Source organism: Mirounga leonina, unplaced genomic scaffold (assembly GCF_011800145.1).
Source record: "Mirounga leonina isolate KUSES-001 unplaced genomic scaffold, KU_Mleo_1.0 Mir_175, whole genome shotgun sequence".
Lineage (NCBI taxonomy): Eukaryota > Metazoa > Chordata > Mammalia > Carnivora > Phocidae > Mirounga > Mirounga leonina.
Window position 1 is genome coordinate 20,833,488 of NW_023270453.1, and position 19,742 is coordinate 20,853,229.

Genomic DNA, 19,742 nt, shown 5'->3' on the forward strand with positions numbered 1-19,742 from the left:
ACACCCCACAGTCACACACAGCAATGTCCCTGCATCTCCTGGGGACACCCCACAGTCACACAGCAATGTCCCTGCAGGGCCTGGGGTCTCCCAAGGCATAAAGTAGCCTTATGTCAACCTGAGTCAGATTTTACTCTTACTGAACTCATCTTTATAGTCAGTGAGGTAGACACTGAGCATACAGAGGAGTTTTCAGTGAGTGAGTAAAATATTCCTAGTAAAAACCAGCAAAGTAGGACGGTAAAGGGTGACTTGGACACAGGAGGTCCAAGTGGGCCTCCCCAGCGGGCAGCAGGTCAGCTAGGCCCCAGGAAGCCAGAGGACAGGGGCAGAGGCCTTGAAGCAGGGCTGGTCAGTGAATACCTTAGTTTTCTCTTAAACACTGCAAAAGTTACAACGTGTCATGATGGTCCGGAAAGAGCAGGCAGAGCCTGCATTCTGAGCAGAAACCCACGTGTCGTGCTCCCTGTTGTGTTTCTAGGGGGCCTGACCCACAGTAAATACCTAACAAGATTTGGTAAGTATTCTAAAACTGAATTTTTATGATTGTTTAGACAAATACGGGAAATAACCTGAATGGTTCTAAATTTCTTACAGATTGAATTTTTTTATAAAGGAGTATTTTAGAAAAATCAGAAAATACAGATCAGCCAGTAAATACATGATTAAACCCATAATTCCATCCACCCAGGAATAATCGCCATTAATCCCTTGATGTAAAAGTATCTAAAACACAAAAAGCTATAATGCTCAATCCCAAATACTGTACCTAAATGTTTAAAGGCATTGGAAATTTGAGTTTTCCCTTTGTTGCAGAATTACCAACATATGTGAAATCGGGTAGTGGGCATCCTTGTTTTCAGTTGATGTGTTGTTTTCCCCAAGGATTGTTTGTCCCAGTCACTGAGTGGGCCTGCAGTTTGAGCCACTATTCTCTAGAGCAGCCCTGTTAGGAAAAGGGAAGAGTCTCTGCATGTGCGTGATGCATCCTAGCCTAAGGGAGGGACGCTGTCTAGACAAGGAGCGGAGCCTTGCCCGCGCAGTCACGGCCGTGTTCCTGGGCTCAGTGTGGCAGGGCCCACTGGTCTTTGGGGGAAGGCTGAGTTACACAGCGGACAGGTTTTGTGACTGCAGAATACAATGTATCCACTACACGAGATTTTAACGCTACATGGAGATAAATTAGGGGTTTGTCTTTGACTTGGCAAGAATGTTTTCCATTGATGGCACTCTGAATGTGTCCTCATCCCGCCCCAAGCATCCCTCCCAACTTGTACAGTTTGATACTATGGGTCATTCTCCACTGTGGAGTCTTGGACGCCTTTACGCCCTTGTACCACGACTCCCGCTGTTCTCAGCCTGAAGTGGACCTCCACCATCCTCACGTGCCACAATCCTGCTCCTCCTTCCAGGTCCCTGTGAGTCCTGGGGCTGGAGGTATTTTCCTTGCTCTGAATTCCCGTGGCACTTCATCCCTCACTTCACACTTTCTACCACTGCTTGCCATTGTTTCTGTAGACATTCATGACCCCCACTCGGGGAAGGACTGACAGAGAACCCAGGACAGCACCTCCCACAGCTGCATCAACCTCATGAACGTACCATAGTTCGATTCCTTTAGCTGCAGGTACAGTTCACTTTGGAGAAAGCAGGCACACTTTTTTGTTGAGTTGAGCCTCCCGTGGGAAGTAAGTCACGGCAGCAATGAATTTCCTCCCAAATGAGCCCACGGTGTGAATCTCCGTCACTTGTAGCTCTTTCTGGCCAGTGAGAATCAAGGTTTTGCTGCCCATTGTTAGCTCAGGTGGCCGGTCCAGGGTCTGCACTTGAGAAAAAAGACATTTACCCTCAAAACAGAAGTATTCTCTGACAGGAGGATTGGGCCATGTGGTTCCAGGTAGCGTCTGGTAGGATCTTCACACGGCTCACTGAGGGTAAGTTGGTTGTTCTGAGATGGAAGAGACTTAGCCTCAGAGCAGTTCAGAGGACTTCCCGGTTGACCAAGCAGGGAAGTAGACAGAATCTTCCCCGCTCGTGGACCACATAATGTAAGCAGAGATGACCGTGTGTGCAGAGGAACCTGTCTGGTTTTTAGCTGTTTCCTTTTCTCTAGCATTTTAGATCAGACCTGCTGTTTTGTACGTCCTACACCAAGCAACCCAAGACCTGTGTCTCTGTGGGTGGGAGGTTGGAGGTGTTCTCCACTCTGTGGCCATGGGTGGGAGGTTGGAAGCATTCTCCATTCTGTGGCTGTGGGTGGGAGGAGTTTAAGGTGTTCTCCACTCTGTGGCTATGGGTGGAAGGAGGTTGGAGGCGTTCTCTGCTCCATGGCTGTGGGTGGGAGGAGTTTGGGGCATTATCCGCTCTGTGGCCGTGGGTGGGAGGAGGTTGGGGGCATTCTCTGCTCTGTGGCCGTGGGTGGGAGGTTGGGGGCGTTCTCCACTCTGTGGCCATGGGTGGAAGGTTGGTGGGTGGGAGGTTGGGGGCATTCTCCGCTCTGTGGCCATGGGTGGGAGGTTAGTGTGTGGGGGAGGTTGGGAGCATTCTCCACTCTGTGGCCACGGGTGAGAGGTTAGTGTGTGGGAGGTTGGGGGCATTATCAGCTCTGTGGCCGTGGGTGGGAGGTTGGTGGGTGGGAGGTTGGGGTCGTTCTCTGCTCTGTGGCCGTGGGTGGGGGGTTGGGGGTATTCTCCGCTCTGTGGCCACGGGTGGGAGGTTGGGGGCGTTCTCTGCTCCATGGCCATGGGTGGGGGCAGGTTGGGGGTGTTCTCCACTCCGTGGCCATGGGTGGGAGTTTGGGGACATTCTCCACTCTGTGGCCGTGAGTGGGAGGTTGGTGGGTGGGAGGTTGGGGGCGTTCTCTGCTCTGTGGCAGTGGGTGGGAGGTTGGGGGCGTTCTCCACTCCGTGTTTGTGGGTGGGGGGAGGTTGGGGGCATTGTCCGTTCCGTGGCCATGGGTGGGAGGAGGTTGGGGCATTCTCCGTTCCGTGGCCGTGGGTGGGGGGAGCCTGGGGGCATTGTCCGCTCTGTAGCCGTGGGTGGGAGGAGGTTGGGGGCATTCTCCACTCCGTGGCCATGGGTGGGAGGTTGGTGGGTGGGAGGTTGGGGCGTTCTCTGCTCCGTGGCCGTGCGTGGGAGGTTGGTGGGGGGAGTTTGGGGCGTTCTCCGCTCCGTGGCCGTGGGGGGGAGGTTGGTGGGGGGAGGTTGGGGCGTTCTCCGCTCCGTGGCCATGGTGGGCAGCATGCTGGAAGGCATCCTGACAGCTCAGAGCTGTGGTGGCTGCTTGCTTGTGCTGTTGCATGAAACCCGGGTTTAAGAGAAAATCCTGAAAATTGACAAATGTGTCGTTGTCCGATATACAACTGGGCAAGTATAAAAAATCTAAATATGAGACGATCATAAAAATAGAAGATTGAGACAGTCATAATTTCTGTGCTGCTGTTGACTCAGCTCTTCTATCTCAGAAACGGTTTATTTACCCACTTATCATTCTGAAGCAGGAATTGCCACATTAATTATTTCAACACGCCCCCTTGAGTTCAGTGTCATAGCTCTGTGGCAAAAGAATGGACTCATAAAATTAACTGTGGCTGACTTGAATTTTACATGAAATATTGGCATATTATAGAGAACATGCAAGAATGAAATGTAGAAGTATGTGCCATTTTTTATGTTTAGAAATGACATTTCCCAGAACCTTTAGCCATAAAAACGACTTTAAAACAATTTGGATTTGTTGAATCTATGACAGAAGTGGACATTAGATCAAGTTATGACTTCTGAGTTTAAATAACTTTAACATAAATTTCCGTTAGTGCTGTTAAGAAGTGTCATGTGTTTATTAACCTCTGTTGAAAAAGACATTGCCTACAACCGCAATTACTCTTTTCAGAAATGTAAGCTGAAAGGTCTTCGGTTGTACTCGATTAAGAAATTTAGCTCATTGTAACAGAAAAATGAGTATCCTCCTCACCAGCAGAAGGAAGGAGGGAATATGAGGTCTTCTCTTTCCTAAAACTTTTAAGTCACCTTAGCAGAAACTTTGATCTTTATGATAAAAAATACCGATTAATTTATCTGGGAGGAAAGCTTATCATAAATAGCTGTGTGGAATTAAATCAATAGTAACAGTTATAACCAACCTTAAATCTTAAAACTCACACAATGAAAGAGAAATACAGCCACCCTGATAATGAGAAGTGAAGTCATTGTTGGAAAGAAAAAAACCAGGAAGCTCAGAGGCTGATATAAATCTTAAGTAATTCTCAAAAGAAAATTGATAGAATACTTTCATGAATTTGCCTGTGCTGTTGTCATGAAACCCGTTTCCCCCCTCCACTGCTTTTGGATGGGGGAAAGTGACAGTAAATGAGGTGTTGTGGGAGGGTTATATGCTCCCAGGAATGAGTCACATTCAGCTGAAACCCGCACACCCTTTCTGCTGATTCGTGTTGTCCCAGAGAATGAAAATTAACATTGGCGATCATGGGACCTGCATCTCAGTCACCCAGTATCCTAGTCCACATTCTGATTTGTAAGCGGCAGAAACCTTCCTTGGCAATCTGAATGAAAAGGAATTTGTTAAGACGCCATGGGTGGCTCTCAGAGGCATCTGGGGCGCTGGAACCCAGTTTAGGGTGGCGCACCCAGGAATAGCTCATGCCGTTCGTGAGAGGACGCTGGAGTTTGGGAGTCGTAAGGCGACCAGCTGGTGCTTGTGCTGCAGATTCGCCACCGCCACAGGCGGGAGCGTGCACACTGTCCGGTGCCACGGATGGATGCGGGTACCTGGCAGGCTTGGTTACCTGCCCACAGGCTGGCATCCGGGAGAGCGGGAGGAGGGTGGCAGTTAGCTTTAGTCACCACACATGGGCTTTGTATCCAGCACAGCTCCAAAAGTAGAGTTCCCCAAATACAGAAAAGGGGTTCAGATGCTTGGTGACCAAAAAGGGGTGACAGATGGCAACTTCAGCCCATCTCTTTGGCTGCCTTAATCAACACACACTCTGTCCCATTCTTACACATCGCCCCCCAAAAAAACTATCATAACACAGCTTTCACACTTAGAACCGATAACACACCCGCCCTCTGTCCAAAAAAGAAACGAGTTCAAGCCTCTGCTGTTACTGTGGTTGCTGCTGGGTGGTGGACATTCCCTCATGCTGGCTTGTCGGCTGTGGACTAGGCTGTAAAGTTCACTGCCATGGACGGATGGGCTCCGTAAACTGTGAGACAAAGGCAGAGAAGAGAAGACGCGTTCTTGCACCCCTCTGTATGGCATGACTGGGTGTGCACTAGGCGCGGGGGGGGCGGGGTACCACAGTGAACAGACTTGGTGTTGGATCTGCTGGTTCCTGGGCGTGTCTTCCCATCTGGACATTCCGGAGCTTTGGGAATAACAGGAAGAGCCTAGGGTCCTAGCAGACCATGATGAGCTGGGCACCTGAGGCTGAACACCGCAGGCTTCACAGGCAAGGGGTCACTTTGGTGTGGGTTGATCCTTTATCAGCTGCAGGAATTTCCTGGGTTTGAGTTGGTGTCTTGAACGAAGAACATGGGCATCTGAGCTTCTCATTGGTCCTTCGACTTGAGCAGCGCTCGCAGACACAGCTGCCCTGCCTCAGTCTGCATGCGTTCACACTGCTCCCTGACCCGAAGCCCTTGGTGGCACTTTGTCTTGAAGGGCTGAGTGAGCAGCCTGGGCCTGCGGTCAGTATGGCCTCTCTCTGCACGACCCAGCTCTGCTGGTGCAGCTCAGCAGAAGCGGGTGACACGGGAGTGAGCGGTCATGGCTGTGTTTCTAGGGAACTGTGAAGAGGCAGGCTCCTTTTCTGCACGTGGGTTTGCTGACCTTTGTGAAAGTCAGTTAATTAACCAATTTGTCAGGACATGGCATGGACTGCCACGGTCCGCTCCAGCATAGAAGCCGATTTTCACTGCCTTTGACTCCTACCAAACCCACTAATTAATTTCAGACCCTCTTACTTCCCTGACAATCTGTTACTGCAACCACTCCTGATACTAATTTCTAAATCAAGTTGAGATGCTTCAGACAAACCACAGAGACCAGCTCTGTTTGATGTTAGCAAAAGGTATATTTATATATAACGAATTCTGGACTTCCATTTTTTATTAGGCTGCATAAGTCACAAGAGACTGTTGTTCCAACCCTAGCCATTAAAACAACCTGGTTAATATACAAGTTACAGTTTTTAAGGTCTGTCAGAGAGCTGAAGATTAACGGAAGTCTCAGTGAACTGAAGTCACCTGTGGAGAGAAGACACCCTTATTTTCATCCCTGGCAGAGAAGCAGCAGGGGGAACTTACCGTAGAGACCAACCAAACCCTGAGCGCACTAACGTGGCACATAGTGCGGGAGAGTGGGTCAAAATCCCAAGGAGCCCAGCTCAGTCACTCTGCATCCCTGCACCAGCCTGTCTGCAGGTCTCCTGTCCAGAGGGGAGAGTGCAGAAGCCGGCAGCAGGGCAGGAGAGCCGAGAGAATCATCTGAGGTTCTTTAGGCCTCTAGTAAATGCACAGTAACCAGCATCTGAAGCCTTGTTTGGGTGGGGGGTGGCCTGAGAAACCATTTCCCCTGAGGGACGGTGGGCCTTCAGTGGGTGGAAGGCAGAGGTACTGAGGTATGAGCAGAGAGCAGGAATGCTGAGCGGCCCCCTCTGGGCAGCTGCAGACTACTGGATACACTCCCCTTGCACTCCAAAGACAGAGGTGGGACAAGAGGGCTGAGCATGTGTGTCACAGCCCCCTGGACCTTCACCAAGTGCAGCATGTTTGCCTCCAAAGGCTGGGCATTGGCTGCAGGATGGAGAAGGCTGGGGTGAGGCTGGAGAGACGGAGAACCACCTTGTCAGGCAAAAAGCTGGTGTCCGGAGTCTCGTCCTGCCCACAGCCATGAAGCCAGCATGGACTGGCATCTCAGTGGAGCTGTTAGAGATCCCAGGCCACCTACAAAGGGCACAGATCGCTGAGACACCCGAACGAGGCCAGAGAAGGAGGTGCCCTTTCTGGGAGTGCATGCTTTTTACTTCAGTCTCCACTGGTCTCTTAAACACAGTGTTTACTTTACAGTAAAAAACTAAAAGACATGCACAGAGGAAATACATGGGCACAAGAAGAATGTGGAAATAGTCCGTAGAGTAGACATGCTGGAATTACCAGAAACTCTGAGAGAACTAGGATACATACGTTAAAGGGTGCAGTTGAAGAGGTATGCGCCTTGCACAAAGAGGTGGGGATGTCACGGAAAGATAAAAAGTACAAAAAAAAACCCAAATGGAAATGCTGGAAATGAAAGCTGCAGACATAGAAAGAAGATTCTTCGTGGTTCCCGTAGCAGACTGGATGCAGACGGAGAGGCCCCGTGAGCAAACTTCAGGTCCCATCAGTAGAAGCTTTGCAAACGGAAACATCAGGAGAGAAGGAAAGAATGTAAAGTGGAACAGTATGTGGGATCTCTGAGGTGATACCAAGTTGTCTGCTGTACATGTAGTAGGATCCCAGAAGGGGAGGGTGAGGGGACTGGGACAGAGAACCATTTGAAGATATAATGGCGAGGACCGATGAGAGGTGTCGACCTACAGACTCAGCATCTCTGTGAGCTCCAGGCAGGTTAAATAAAAACAAACCTAGTTGAATCGTTCTCAAAACGCTGAAAGCCAAGTTAGAGATGGTCTTCAAGCAGCTACAAAAATAAAGATACAGTGCACAGAGGAGAACAATAAAAATGACAGAAACAACAGAAGTCAGAACACAGTGGAGTGATCCATGCAAAGTGCTAAAAGAGTTGCTTATCCAGCAAAAATACCCTTTGGGAAGACAATAGCAGGTATTTGTAGACAGGGCAAAACTGAGAGACTCCATCAGCAGCAGACGTGCACTACAAGAAAGGCTGAACTGCTCAGGTGGAGAGAAGAAAGCACACAAGGCAGATCAGATCTGTAGGAAAAGCAAATGCTAGAAAAGCTAAATACAAGGAAACATTTGAAAATTTTTCTAGCAATGTATAGCTATGTAAATATTTTAAATTTCTTTAAAGACCATTAACTATTCAAAGCAAAAAAAAAAAGACAATTGAGGTATTTGTAGCATGAGTAAAAGTGGCACATGAGGTGACAAACCTCAGGGCAGACAAGGAGGTGGATGGAAATATGCTGCTCTTTATGCTCATAAAGCACATTATGTGAAGGTGGATTGTGATAAATTATGCCAATTTTAATCTCTACATCAACCACTAAAAAGAAAAGGTCAATTGAGATAAAATACTATACCCAAAATATTCTGTTTGCGGGGAGGGGGGCAGGAAAAAGAAAGGAAGAACAAAAACAAAAGGGACAAATAAACAGCCAATCATATCAACAATTACATTAAAAGTAAATTAACTAAACAGGCAATTAAAAGGCAGAGATTGTCAAGTTAAAAAGAGTCAACTGTGTGTAAAGGTTACAAGAAACCTTAACTATGAGGGTATTGACAAGTTAAAAGTAGACACAAAGTCAGCAGAAGATGACTGGTGTGCCATATTAATAACAGATATGTTAGATGTAAAGGTTACTGAAAGTGAAGGTATCCATTGAATGATGATTAAAGGTTCAGTTCACCAGTAAACATAAAAATCCTAAGTGCATATGCACCTAAAAACGAGTTTCAAAATACGTGAAGCAAAACTGACAGAATTCAAAAGGAAAAAAGACAAATTCATAGTCATAGTTGGAGACTTTAACATCTCTCTCCCAGTAATTGATAAAATAAGTAAGAAAAAAAATCAGCATATAGAAGATTTTAACAACAATGTCGCCTAACTTGATGTAATTGACATTTTTTTTTTTAAGATTTTATTTATTTATTTGACAGAGAGAGATAGAGAGGGAACACAAGCAGGGGGAGTGGGAGAGGGAAAAGCAGGCTCCTGGCCAAGCAGAGAGCCTGATGTGGGGCTCGATCCCAGGATCCTGGGACCATGACCTGAGCCGAAGGCAGACGCTTAACGACTGAGCCACCCAGGTGCCCCGATGTAATTGACATTTAAGAACACTATACTTGGCGTGCTTGTGCTCTCTTGCTCTCTCTGTCAAATAAATAAATAAAATCTTAAAAAAAAAAAAAAGAGAGACCTAATCTGATAAGATTTATGTCCTTACAAGGAGGGAAATCAGGGTTGCACTCTCCATGCACACACAGTGAGGAAAAGCCATGTGAACACACAGCAAGAAAGCAGCTATCAGCAAGCCCAGAAGAGAGCGCTCACCAGAACCCAGCTGTGCTGGTTCCTTGGTCTCAGACTTCTAGCTTCTGGAACCATGAGGAAATAAATTTCTGTTAAGGCACACAGTCTATGGCATTTTGTGATGGCAGCCCAAGCAGACTCAGACACCAACATATGTAGAGTTGACATTTTTGTCAAACATGAAAAATTCCCAGGAAAGACTATAAAACAATTTTCAATGAATATTAAATGACTACAATCACACAATATATTCTCTGTGATGTAATTAAACTAGTAATAACAGGAAGATGGCCAGAAAATCCCTAAATATTTGGAAATTAAACAACACACTTCTGAATAACCCATATATAAAAGAAGAAATCATGAGGAAGATGAGAAAGTACTTTATCTTTTTTTTTTTTTAAGATTTTATTTATTTATTTGACAGAGAATGAGAGAGAGAGCACATGAGAGTGGAGAGGATCAGAGGGAGAAGCAGACTCCCTACCGAGCAGGGAGCCCGATGCGGGACTCGATCCAGGGACTCCAGGATCATGACCTGAGCCGAAGGCAGTCGCTTAACCAACTGAGCCACCCAGGCGCCCCGAGAAAGTACTTTAAAAGGATTGTTAATGAAAACACAGCATATCAAGTTTTGTTGGTTGCACCTAAAGTAGTGCTCAGCAGTAAATGTTTGTATTAGGAAAGAGAAGAGTGTAAAATCTATTTTAACTTCCACCTCAAAAAAATCTAGGAAAAAGCAAAAAACTCAAGCCCAAAGTTGGAGAAAATAAAAATAAATGTGGAAATGAGTTAAATAGAAAACAGACAATGGAAGACTCAATACAGTGAAAAGTTGATTCCTTACAAAAATTAATAAATTTGGTAAACTAGCAATACTGATCACTAATAAGAGAGAGGCAGACTAATGATACCATGTGCTAGCAGGGAATGGGACAATTTGTGAAGCCTCATACATCACTGTTGGGGATGTGGGGCAGCGCAGCAACTTTGGAGAACAGTTTGTGAGTTTCCTATACTATTGAACATGACTTGCCATATGACCCAGCATTTCTCTCCTGGGTGTTCACCCAAGAGAAGTGAAAGTGTACATCCTCCCAGGGGCCGACACACAAATGTGTCCAGCAGCTTCATTCATAATCACCAAGAACTGGAAATAGCTACATATCCATTACCTGAGAATGGAAGGGCAGGTTGTACTCCATTCATGCAGCAATGTGCTATTCAGTAGTGGGAGGGATAGACTGCTCCTGCAGGGAACAGCATGACTGGACGTCAGGAATAATCTTCTGGATGAGGGAAGCCAGACACAGAGGTCTGCATACTATATGAGGTTATTTATATGATATCCTGGATAAGGCAAAACTGTAGGTACAACAATCAGATCAGTGTTGCCCGGTGCTGAGGACCAGGGGAGGGGATTGACTGCAAAGAGGCAGGAGGGGACTTTTGGGATGATAAAGATTTTCTATGTCCTGATTGTGATGGTAGTTACATGACTATACATTTGTCAAAGTCAATCAACCTGTAAACTTAAGGATGAATTTTATTGCATGCAAATTACACCTAAATACATCTGAGAGAGAAGGAGTGATGGAGAGAGGGAAAAAATTTACATGTAATAGGGCTAGGGTCTTCTTCTGTTGGCCAAGATAGAGTAGCAGGGACCAGATATATAAAGAAACAAATAAAGAATGGTCAAATACATGAAGCATGACCCTAGATGTCAAGTGACCAAGAAGGAAGAGCCCTGAGAGAAGCAAGGTTAGCCCTGTGATTTCTCTAGGTTACTGCAGCCTGGTGAGCTCTTTGAGTGGAGGAGTTGGAGCTGAGTCTGAGGAGACAAAAGGTGGCTAGAGTTCACAGAACAGGGTGCTACAGAGGAAAGAGACACATAGAACTCTGGGGATCCCCGGAGGACCCTCCTCAAGTGTTTGTAGAGCATCCTCCTCAAGTAATCTTCTGAACACCAGTCAGCATCAATTCATGTTAGAAAACTACTCAGAGTCACACAAAGAACCAGCCAAAAGGGCTGGAGTGAATACTGCTTGTTCCCAGCAGCCAGACTGAAAATCTCATAATTCATGAGGCACTGCCTAGGTCCCACCTAACAGATATTAAAAGCAAGAACCAGGAAAATCAAGATCTTTCCAAGTGATTTGATGTAGAACAAAGCTCAAGAATATTTACAGGAATACAAAAATATCCAGCACCCAGCAAGGTCAAATTTATAATGTCTGACATACTATCAAAAATTACCAGGCATACCAAGAAACAAGTAAATATCCACAATGAGGAGAAATAACAATCAAAACTGAACTAAACTAATGCAGATATTAAATTTATAGTCAAGAATACTAAAAGAGTTATTTTAACTGTATTCCAGATATTCAAAATGTTAAGAAACATGGAATGTTAGAGGGGAAAAAAACAAATTGAACTTCTAAAAATGAAAACTACAGTATTTGTGATGAAAAATACAGTGATGGAATTGATGACAGAAGAAAATATTGGTGAACTTGAAGACATAGCAATAGAAACTTTGCAAAATAAAACATAGAAAAAATTTTAATGGTAAGAGCATCACTGAATTGTGGGGAACTTCAGATGACTTAATATACAGGTGCTTGGAGTCCCCAAAACAGAGGAAGAAGGGATAGAGGTCCAGAAAAAATACATGAAGAACTATTTTAAATTTGATGAAACTATAAACCCACAAATCTCAAAGCTCAGCTACCTCCAACATAACCTGAAGGAAACTGCTTAAGTTGCTCAAAACAGTGATACAGGGAATATCTTAAAAGCAGCCAGATGAAAAAGAAGTCAAATTATATACAGAGGAACAAAGATAGGGATCATTTCATGTTCCTTATCAGAACTGACGTGAGAAATAAGACAGTAGAGGACATCTTTAAGTACTGAAAGAAAAGAGTTGTCAGCCTAGAATTTTACACTCAGTGGAAATATCTTTCAAGGAGCACAGGCTATATAAAGACTTTTTTAGCCATAACAAAAAAAAAAAAGCTGAGAATTTACTATCAGCATACCCACACAGGAAGAAATATCAATGGAAATCCTTTAGGCAGAAGAGAAATGATACCAGATTGAAATCTGGATCTATGCAATGAATGAGAACTGGAAATGGCAGCTGCCTAGGTAAACATGTAAGACCTTTAGCACTTTTTAAATCTCTTTACAAGATTATTGATGGCTTAGACAAAAATGGTATTGTAGTGTGGGGTTAATAATGTGTAGAAGTCAACTGTATGACAAGTGCCCAGAGGTTGGGAGGGGAGAGATGGAAATAGACTATCACAAGGTGTATATGTCATACAAAAAGTGGTATAATACCACTTGCAGGTAGGCTGTGAAAAAGATGTATGCTAAAAACCTGAACATAACCACAGATTTGTTTTCTTTAAGTAGCTGATAAACTAATAAGCCAGCAAGGGAGATAAAATGGACCTATGAAACAATACTAAATACAGAAGTCTGAAAAGAGGGGTGAAAATACAGGTAGGATGAATTTTTAAAAAGATATTTAAACATAACCACATCAATAATTCAATACATATAAATGGTCTAAACACCCCAAGTAAGATGCAGAGATCATGAGATTGGATTTTTCAAAAGCAAACCTAACTATACATTCCCTATGACAAACTCATTTTAAACATAAAGACACAAATAGATTGAGTATAAGGACAGAAAAATTGTACCATACTAACCTTAACGGAGAGCTGAAGTAGCTATATGAATATCAAGCAACATTAATTTCAGAACAAAGAATACTACCAGAGATGAAGAAGGTCATTTCAGAAGAAGGTAATTTCATATATATATATATATGAAAGAAATTGAATCCATAATCCAAAACCTTCACAGGAGAGAAAAAGAAAACCTCTAGGCCCAGATGATTTCACTGGGAAAATACCAATCCTGCAAAAACTTGTTCAGAAAACAGAGGAAAAAGGAACATGATCCAACATGTATTATGAAGTGAATGTAACCTGGATACCAGTATCTGACAAAAATTCCCAGAAATTAAAAATCCAGGCCAATATCCCATGTGAAAAAGATTCCAAACAAAATACTAGCATATTGAGTGCAGCAACACATAAAAAAGAGTAGTGAATCACAACCAAGCATGATTTAGCTAGGAATGCAGAGTTGCTTCACCATTTAAAAACTATCAGTCTAATTTACTATATTATAACAGAATGAAGGAGAAAATAATATGATTGTATGATGTATCAATAGATGTAAGAAACCCGTCGTTCATGGGATAACTAGGAAGACATGGGAGCTTCTTCAGTATGAGAAAAAACATATACAAAAAGCTGGAATCGCATTCTCAGGGGTCCACTTTGAGAGCTTTCCCCCTAAAATCAGGAACATCAGCATTGTATTGAAGTCCTAGCCAATGTGATAAGACATAAAAGGTGCAAATACTGGAAATAGAAGTAAAACTTGTTATTTGCAGACTTCCCAATAGTGCACATAAAAACTCCCATGGAACTAAAACCACAATTACTAATATGTAAAGTTAGGAATAGCACAAAATAAAAAGTTTATACATAGAGTCCCTGGCTGGCTCAGTCGGTTAAGCATCTGCCTTCAGCTCAGGTCATGATCTCAGGGTCCTGGGATTGAGCCCTGCGTCGGGAGTCTGCTTCTCCCTCTGCCTCTGTATTCTCTCTCTCTCTCTCAAATGAATAAATAAAATCTTTAAAAAAAAGTTTATACATAAAAAATTGTATTCCTATGCACCCCTGTATTTATGGCAGCATTATTTACAATAGCTGGAATATGGAAACAGCCCAAGTGTCTATCAATAGATGAATAAAGAAGATGTGGTATATATATATATATGTATGTTTATATCCATCAATAAATAGATGAAGTGTCCATCAATAGATGAATAAAGAAGATGTGTGTGTATGGTGGTGGTGTGTATATATACATATGTGTGTGTGTGTATAACGGAATATTGCTCCACTCTAAAAAAGCATGAAATCTTGCCATTTGCAACAATGTGGACAGAGTTAGAGTGTACTATGCTAAGTGAAATAAGTCCAAGAAAGACCAATTCCATATGATTTCACTCATGTGTGGAATTTAAGAAACGAAACAAATGAAAAAGAGACAAACCAAAACACAGACTCCTAAATATAAAGAACAGACTGATGATTACCATAGGGAAGGTGGGGGGGAGTGTGAGGATGAGTGAAGGGGATTGAGAGCACGCTTCTCTTGATGTGCATTGAGTAATACACAGAATTGTTGAATCACCATATTGTACACCTGAAACTAATATAACACTATATGTTAGCTATACGGGATTTAAAATATAAGTACTGTATGGTGACTAACATAACATAATAAAAAATAAAAATTAAAAAGAGTAAATAATATTTCTTTAGAGTAGTAATGAACAACCAGAAAATGAAATTTTTTAAATGCCATTTACTATAATATCCAAAAACTTCAAGTACTTAAGAATGAAAGGTGCACTTAAAGGAGTACACCAAAATCACAAAATATTGCTGAAAGAAATGAAATTCTAATAAATGAATGGATGTGTCATAGTCATGGAGTGGATGAGCCAGCATTTTTTTTTAAAGATTTATTTATTCATTTATTTATTTATTTATTTATTTATTTGGAGAGACCATGAGCGCGTGGGGTAGGGGGGACAGAGGAAGAAGGAGAAGCTGAATCCCCACTGAGCAGGGAGCCCAACACGGGGCTCGATCCCAGGACCCTGAGATCATGACCTGAGCTCAAGGCAGACGCTCAACCAATGAGTCCGTATTTTTAAGATGACTTTTTTTCCCCCAAAACTGATCAGTCCCAACTAAATCTAAGAAGGCTTGTCCTGAGGAAATTGACAAAATGGTTCTAAAGTTGTTATGGAATTGCAAAAAAGAAAAAACAGTGTTGAAGGACTTAGGTACCTGATTTTGAAACTCCCTGTAAAGCTCTGGTAATCAAGACAATGTGACATTGGCATCCAGAGAGACCAACAGAGAGGAAAGCAAAACCACAAAAACAGAGCAAACCTGGGGAAAAAAATGAATCCAGAAATAGACCCCATGTCACCAACTCCATTGAGTAGGGAAAGAAAAGGTTTTTTGACAAATGTTTTAGAATGACTGAAGATTTAGATGGGTATAAGTAGCCTCAATCCCTTCCTCGTAGAATACACGAAAATCACGAAAATCTGTTCTAGGTGGATCATGGCCCTGAATGTCTGTGATGAGAGTTTTAGAATAAAGCTTCCAGGAAATACTGCAAAGACAGTCTTCATTACTTGGGATATGCAAAGATTTCTTAGGGCACAAAAAAGCACTAAGCATAAAAGGAAGATGTGATAACTGGACTTCATCAAAATTAAAGTTAATATGGTTAAGAAAATTGATAGAAAAAATACAGACTGGGAAGATGTATTTATAATAACATATCTGACAAATCCGCAGAAGACTTGAATATACATTTCACAGAAGGAGACCTACAAAGGGCCAATAAGTGCATAAAATGTGCTCAGCATCTGTAGTTATCAGGAAAATGCTGACGAATCACATGGCATACTTGCGTAGGCAGCACATAGCCCACAGTGAGGACAATACAGAACAGGTAAGCACAGCTACTGCAGGGTGACCTGCAGATTTGGGAAGCATTCCATGTTCTGTGCGGTTCCTGAAGTTCCTCCCTTTGCTGATTAGCTCCCCCAAAATGAGTCAAAGCACAACATGTGGTACTCCATTGAAACTGTGATTTTCACTTAAAAAAAAAAAATACAGTGCTTCCATGTCTCACCTCCTAGAATAATTAAGATCAACAAGGCTGACAGTACTAAATGGTGATGAAGACGTGGAGCAGCTAGAACCCTTAATCATTGCGAGTTTGGGGACAGATTTAACAGTTTCTTATAAAGTTCAATGCATGTCAGCCCTGTGAGCCAGCATGTCAGAGTATGTACCGGAAAGGAAACCTGCCTACAAACTTATTTGTACAAGCTTTGTCAGGATAGCCCCTAACTGGAGATAACCCAAATGTCCCACAGCAACAGGTTGGAAGAGTACATGATGACGTGTTCATACAGCAGAACACTTCCCAGAACGCAGAGGGGCAAGCTGCTGCCGCAAACATCATGTGTGGATTCCAGAATCATCGTGTTCAGTGAAAGCCAACACAGGAGAATACATGCTGTGTTATTTTATATGAAGTCTGATAATGGGTTAATCTGTGGTGTTAGAAATCACAAAGTGGTAGCCTTTTGGGGTCAGAGGTGAAGGAGTTTTTATATGCTATTTGGGGTGGTAGTCACGTGGGTGTATACGATTGTCCAAATTCATGTAACCAAATGTGAAAAATCTGTGCATTTTGTTGTCTGTAAATTACACCTCAATTAAAATGGTGAAAAGATCATGGTTGAGACACAGATCTGCTAGGAGCACCAAAGAACCTGGCTTGAGTCCTGCGGGCAGGACCACTGCTAGCATTCAACTGCCAGCGTGGCCAGCAATGAGCCTGTGCTGTGCCCAGAGTCTGCTTCGTGCTCCCCATAATCTGCCCCAGGGGACACCGCCTCCCCTGACCCCCGTCTATGGATAACTCCCTCGACTCCTCCAACACCCAGCACAGTAGATGTGCCCAACATCAGCACTTTGGCACTGTGGCTTCATTATGCACATTTCCACTCGGGAATTTGTTACGTAAGCTTATGGTGCTGTGTGCTGAGGTGTTGGATTTTCTGTGCTGTGTTTAGGATGTGAGTCTGTATATTTTCAGCTGAGATTTAAATATAGCTTATGTGTTCAAGAAGTGTTTAATGCCTAACTGACAGTACTTTTATACCAAAGAAAAAATGATTTTTAGTATGAATATGTCCATATGCAACATACTTTTTGTACAGCTGAACTTTAGGGTGAATCCTTTTTTTTATTATTATTAATATAACCTGAAATTTCAAACATGCTCTGTCATTTCTGAATAAGCTCCAGTTGGAATGAGTGGATTTTCTTTCCTGCTGGTCCTTTTTGCAAATATTTGATGATCTTTAAATACTCGGGGGCACTTTTATTATGCATTAGGGATCTCCTTATTTAAAGAAACTCCAGCTTACATTCTTTGTCAAAGTAAATTTTGTTCAAGCAAGGAAATTTTGTTAAATACACAGTCCCTCGTATGTATCTTGAAATCTCAATTTTTTTGTACCTTAAGATTTTTAAAGTTTGGAAACAACTATATATTAACTCTTTACCTCCTCCTTCGTGTATCCCTTATTAATGAATGCACAGAAGGATTTTGCTCCAGATGCTGAGTTGTCCCTTCCCTGCGCCTACAAGTTGAGAAATTTATTCCTGGTCATACATATTTTTCTCTGACATAATGCCTTGAGCCATCACAACAAAATCTGTGAATTAAATTAATTTACAGAAAACATGGGCTTATTTTGCTTCATTAATATTTGAAATGTTTGGGATTCAAGGAATTATGAAGGGAATTATTGAAAACCTTGCATTCGGCTTGAATAGGTCCAGTAAAAGTCCCGTGTACCTTCAAGTGCAGACGCCTTTCCCGAGCCTGTTCCTTCTTGTCCTGCCGCAGCTCCACGCCAAGAAAGCCACTGCCTGGCTGCCACTGTGAAGGCAGCAACAGAGGGATGGAAGCCTCATTCTAGATCTGGAGCATTGCTGTTCTTTTTTTTTTTTTTTTAAAGATTTCATTTATTTATTTGAGAGAGAGAGAATGAGAGACAGAAAGCAGGAGAGGGGGTGCCTGGGTGGCTCAGTCGGTTAAGCGACTGCCTTCGGCTCAGGTCATGATCCTGGAGTCCCGGGATCAAGTCCCGCATCGGGCTCCCTGCTCGGCGGGGAGCCTGCTTCTCCCTCTGACCCTCCCCCCTCTCATGCTCTCTCTCATTCTCTCTCTCAAATAAATAAATAAAATCTTTAAAAAAAAAAAAAAAGAAGAAGAAGAAGAAAGCAGGAGAGGGAGGAGGGTCAGAGGGAGAAGCAGACTCCCCGCCGAGCAGGGAGCCGAAGGCAGTCGCTTAACCGACTGAGCCACCCAGGCGCCCCTGGAACATTGCTGTTCTTAAAGGCTCCACTCCCCGTTGAGCAGTGGTAGCGTCTCCCTCTGGCGTTGGGTGTCACCACCTGGAAATCCAGCTGATGACTTGATATTGCAGCGGTCCTCGCTGGACCGCGACTGTCCCTCATCCAGGACCCTGGAGAGCACTTCTGGAAGGACTGGAATCTGTCCCTCGCTCTTCCCCACGCGCTCCAGGGACCTGACTCCAGGTGCTTTCTGGAGTGTTTCTGCTGCGCCGACGTCGGTAATTTAAGAGGGGTGGCCGTGGACCCCAAAACCACGGAAGGTGAGAACAAACCAGGAGGAAGTGTCTTTGTGAGACTGACATGAGGCTCAAGCTCACGAGGGGCAGGTCCCTGCTGGTGTGTGGGGCTGACAGGGGTGTGTGCTCGGGACGGGGAGCTCTCTGTTCACATGTGGGGCTGACACAGGGGCGGGGTGCGTGCTCGGGAGGGGCAGGGCCCTGCTCACACAGCTGACCTGGACTGAGTGCAAGCCCAGGGCTCCGTTCCTTCATGCTTCACATGTACTTGGGCATCTTCTCTTGTAGGTTCTCTTGTGGAGGAGCAGGGCTAGGCATCCTGATTTTAGATATGAACGCATCCAGGCTCTCCTTCATGGTTGTCATCGGAGCCTTGGAACTACAGTTTACCTCGAGCAATGAGGGGCTTAGGGGCGCTGACCCCCACCCAGTGGAAAACCCACATAGAAGGAATTTCTGACTCCCCAGAAACTTTACTAATAGCCCACTGTTGACCAGGAGCCTTAGTGATGACATAAATAGCTGCTTCACACCTATTTTGTGTGTTTATGTATTATGTACTGCATTCTTGCAGTAATGTGAACTAGACAAACAAAAACATTACTAAGAAAATCAAAGGGAAAAGAAAATCTACTTATATTACAGCCCTGGTTTCTCAGAAGCAGTCCGCATGTAAGCGGACCCGCCTGGTTTAAAGTCACTGAAGGAGCAATTGAATTTCAGTGAGGGAACGTTCAACAGTTTGGCCATAAAATGCATACTCCCTACTTCCCTCAGAAAAGAGAAGAAACTGCAAGCATCATACCCTTAAACTGCCGGGCGATACCACTGACCTTGTATATTAAGGAGGTGACTCGAGTCTGTATGTCCAAGGTGGTCATCTGTTGCTCTCTTCCGTTGCTCTGTGGGTTTGTTGACATCTAGGATTTTTGTTTGTTTGTAGTCTTTAATGGTACAGTGATTGATTTTAACAATTTCCATATTTGACATTGTTTTTGATCTTCTTTTTACTTTGTTCCCTGCTTTTTGCATTCTCCTCCCTACCCCTCCCTCTTCCTCATCCCATTTTAATTGTTGGGTTGTTTTGTTTGCGTGTCTGTGTGTTGCTTATTTGTGGTTCTGTTGGTCTGGTGTTCT

The 19,742-nt window shown here is 43.8% G+C and overlaps 1 protein-coding gene across 1 annotated transcript in view; it reads left to right on the top strand.

Annotated features, from left to right (window-relative positions):
* The window catches only part of DIP2C (disco interacting protein 2 homolog C), a 192,287-nt gene that overhangs the window by 144,466 nt on the left and 28,079 nt on the right, over nt 1-19,742 (top strand). The gene's annotated exons all lie outside the window — the stretch shown is intronic.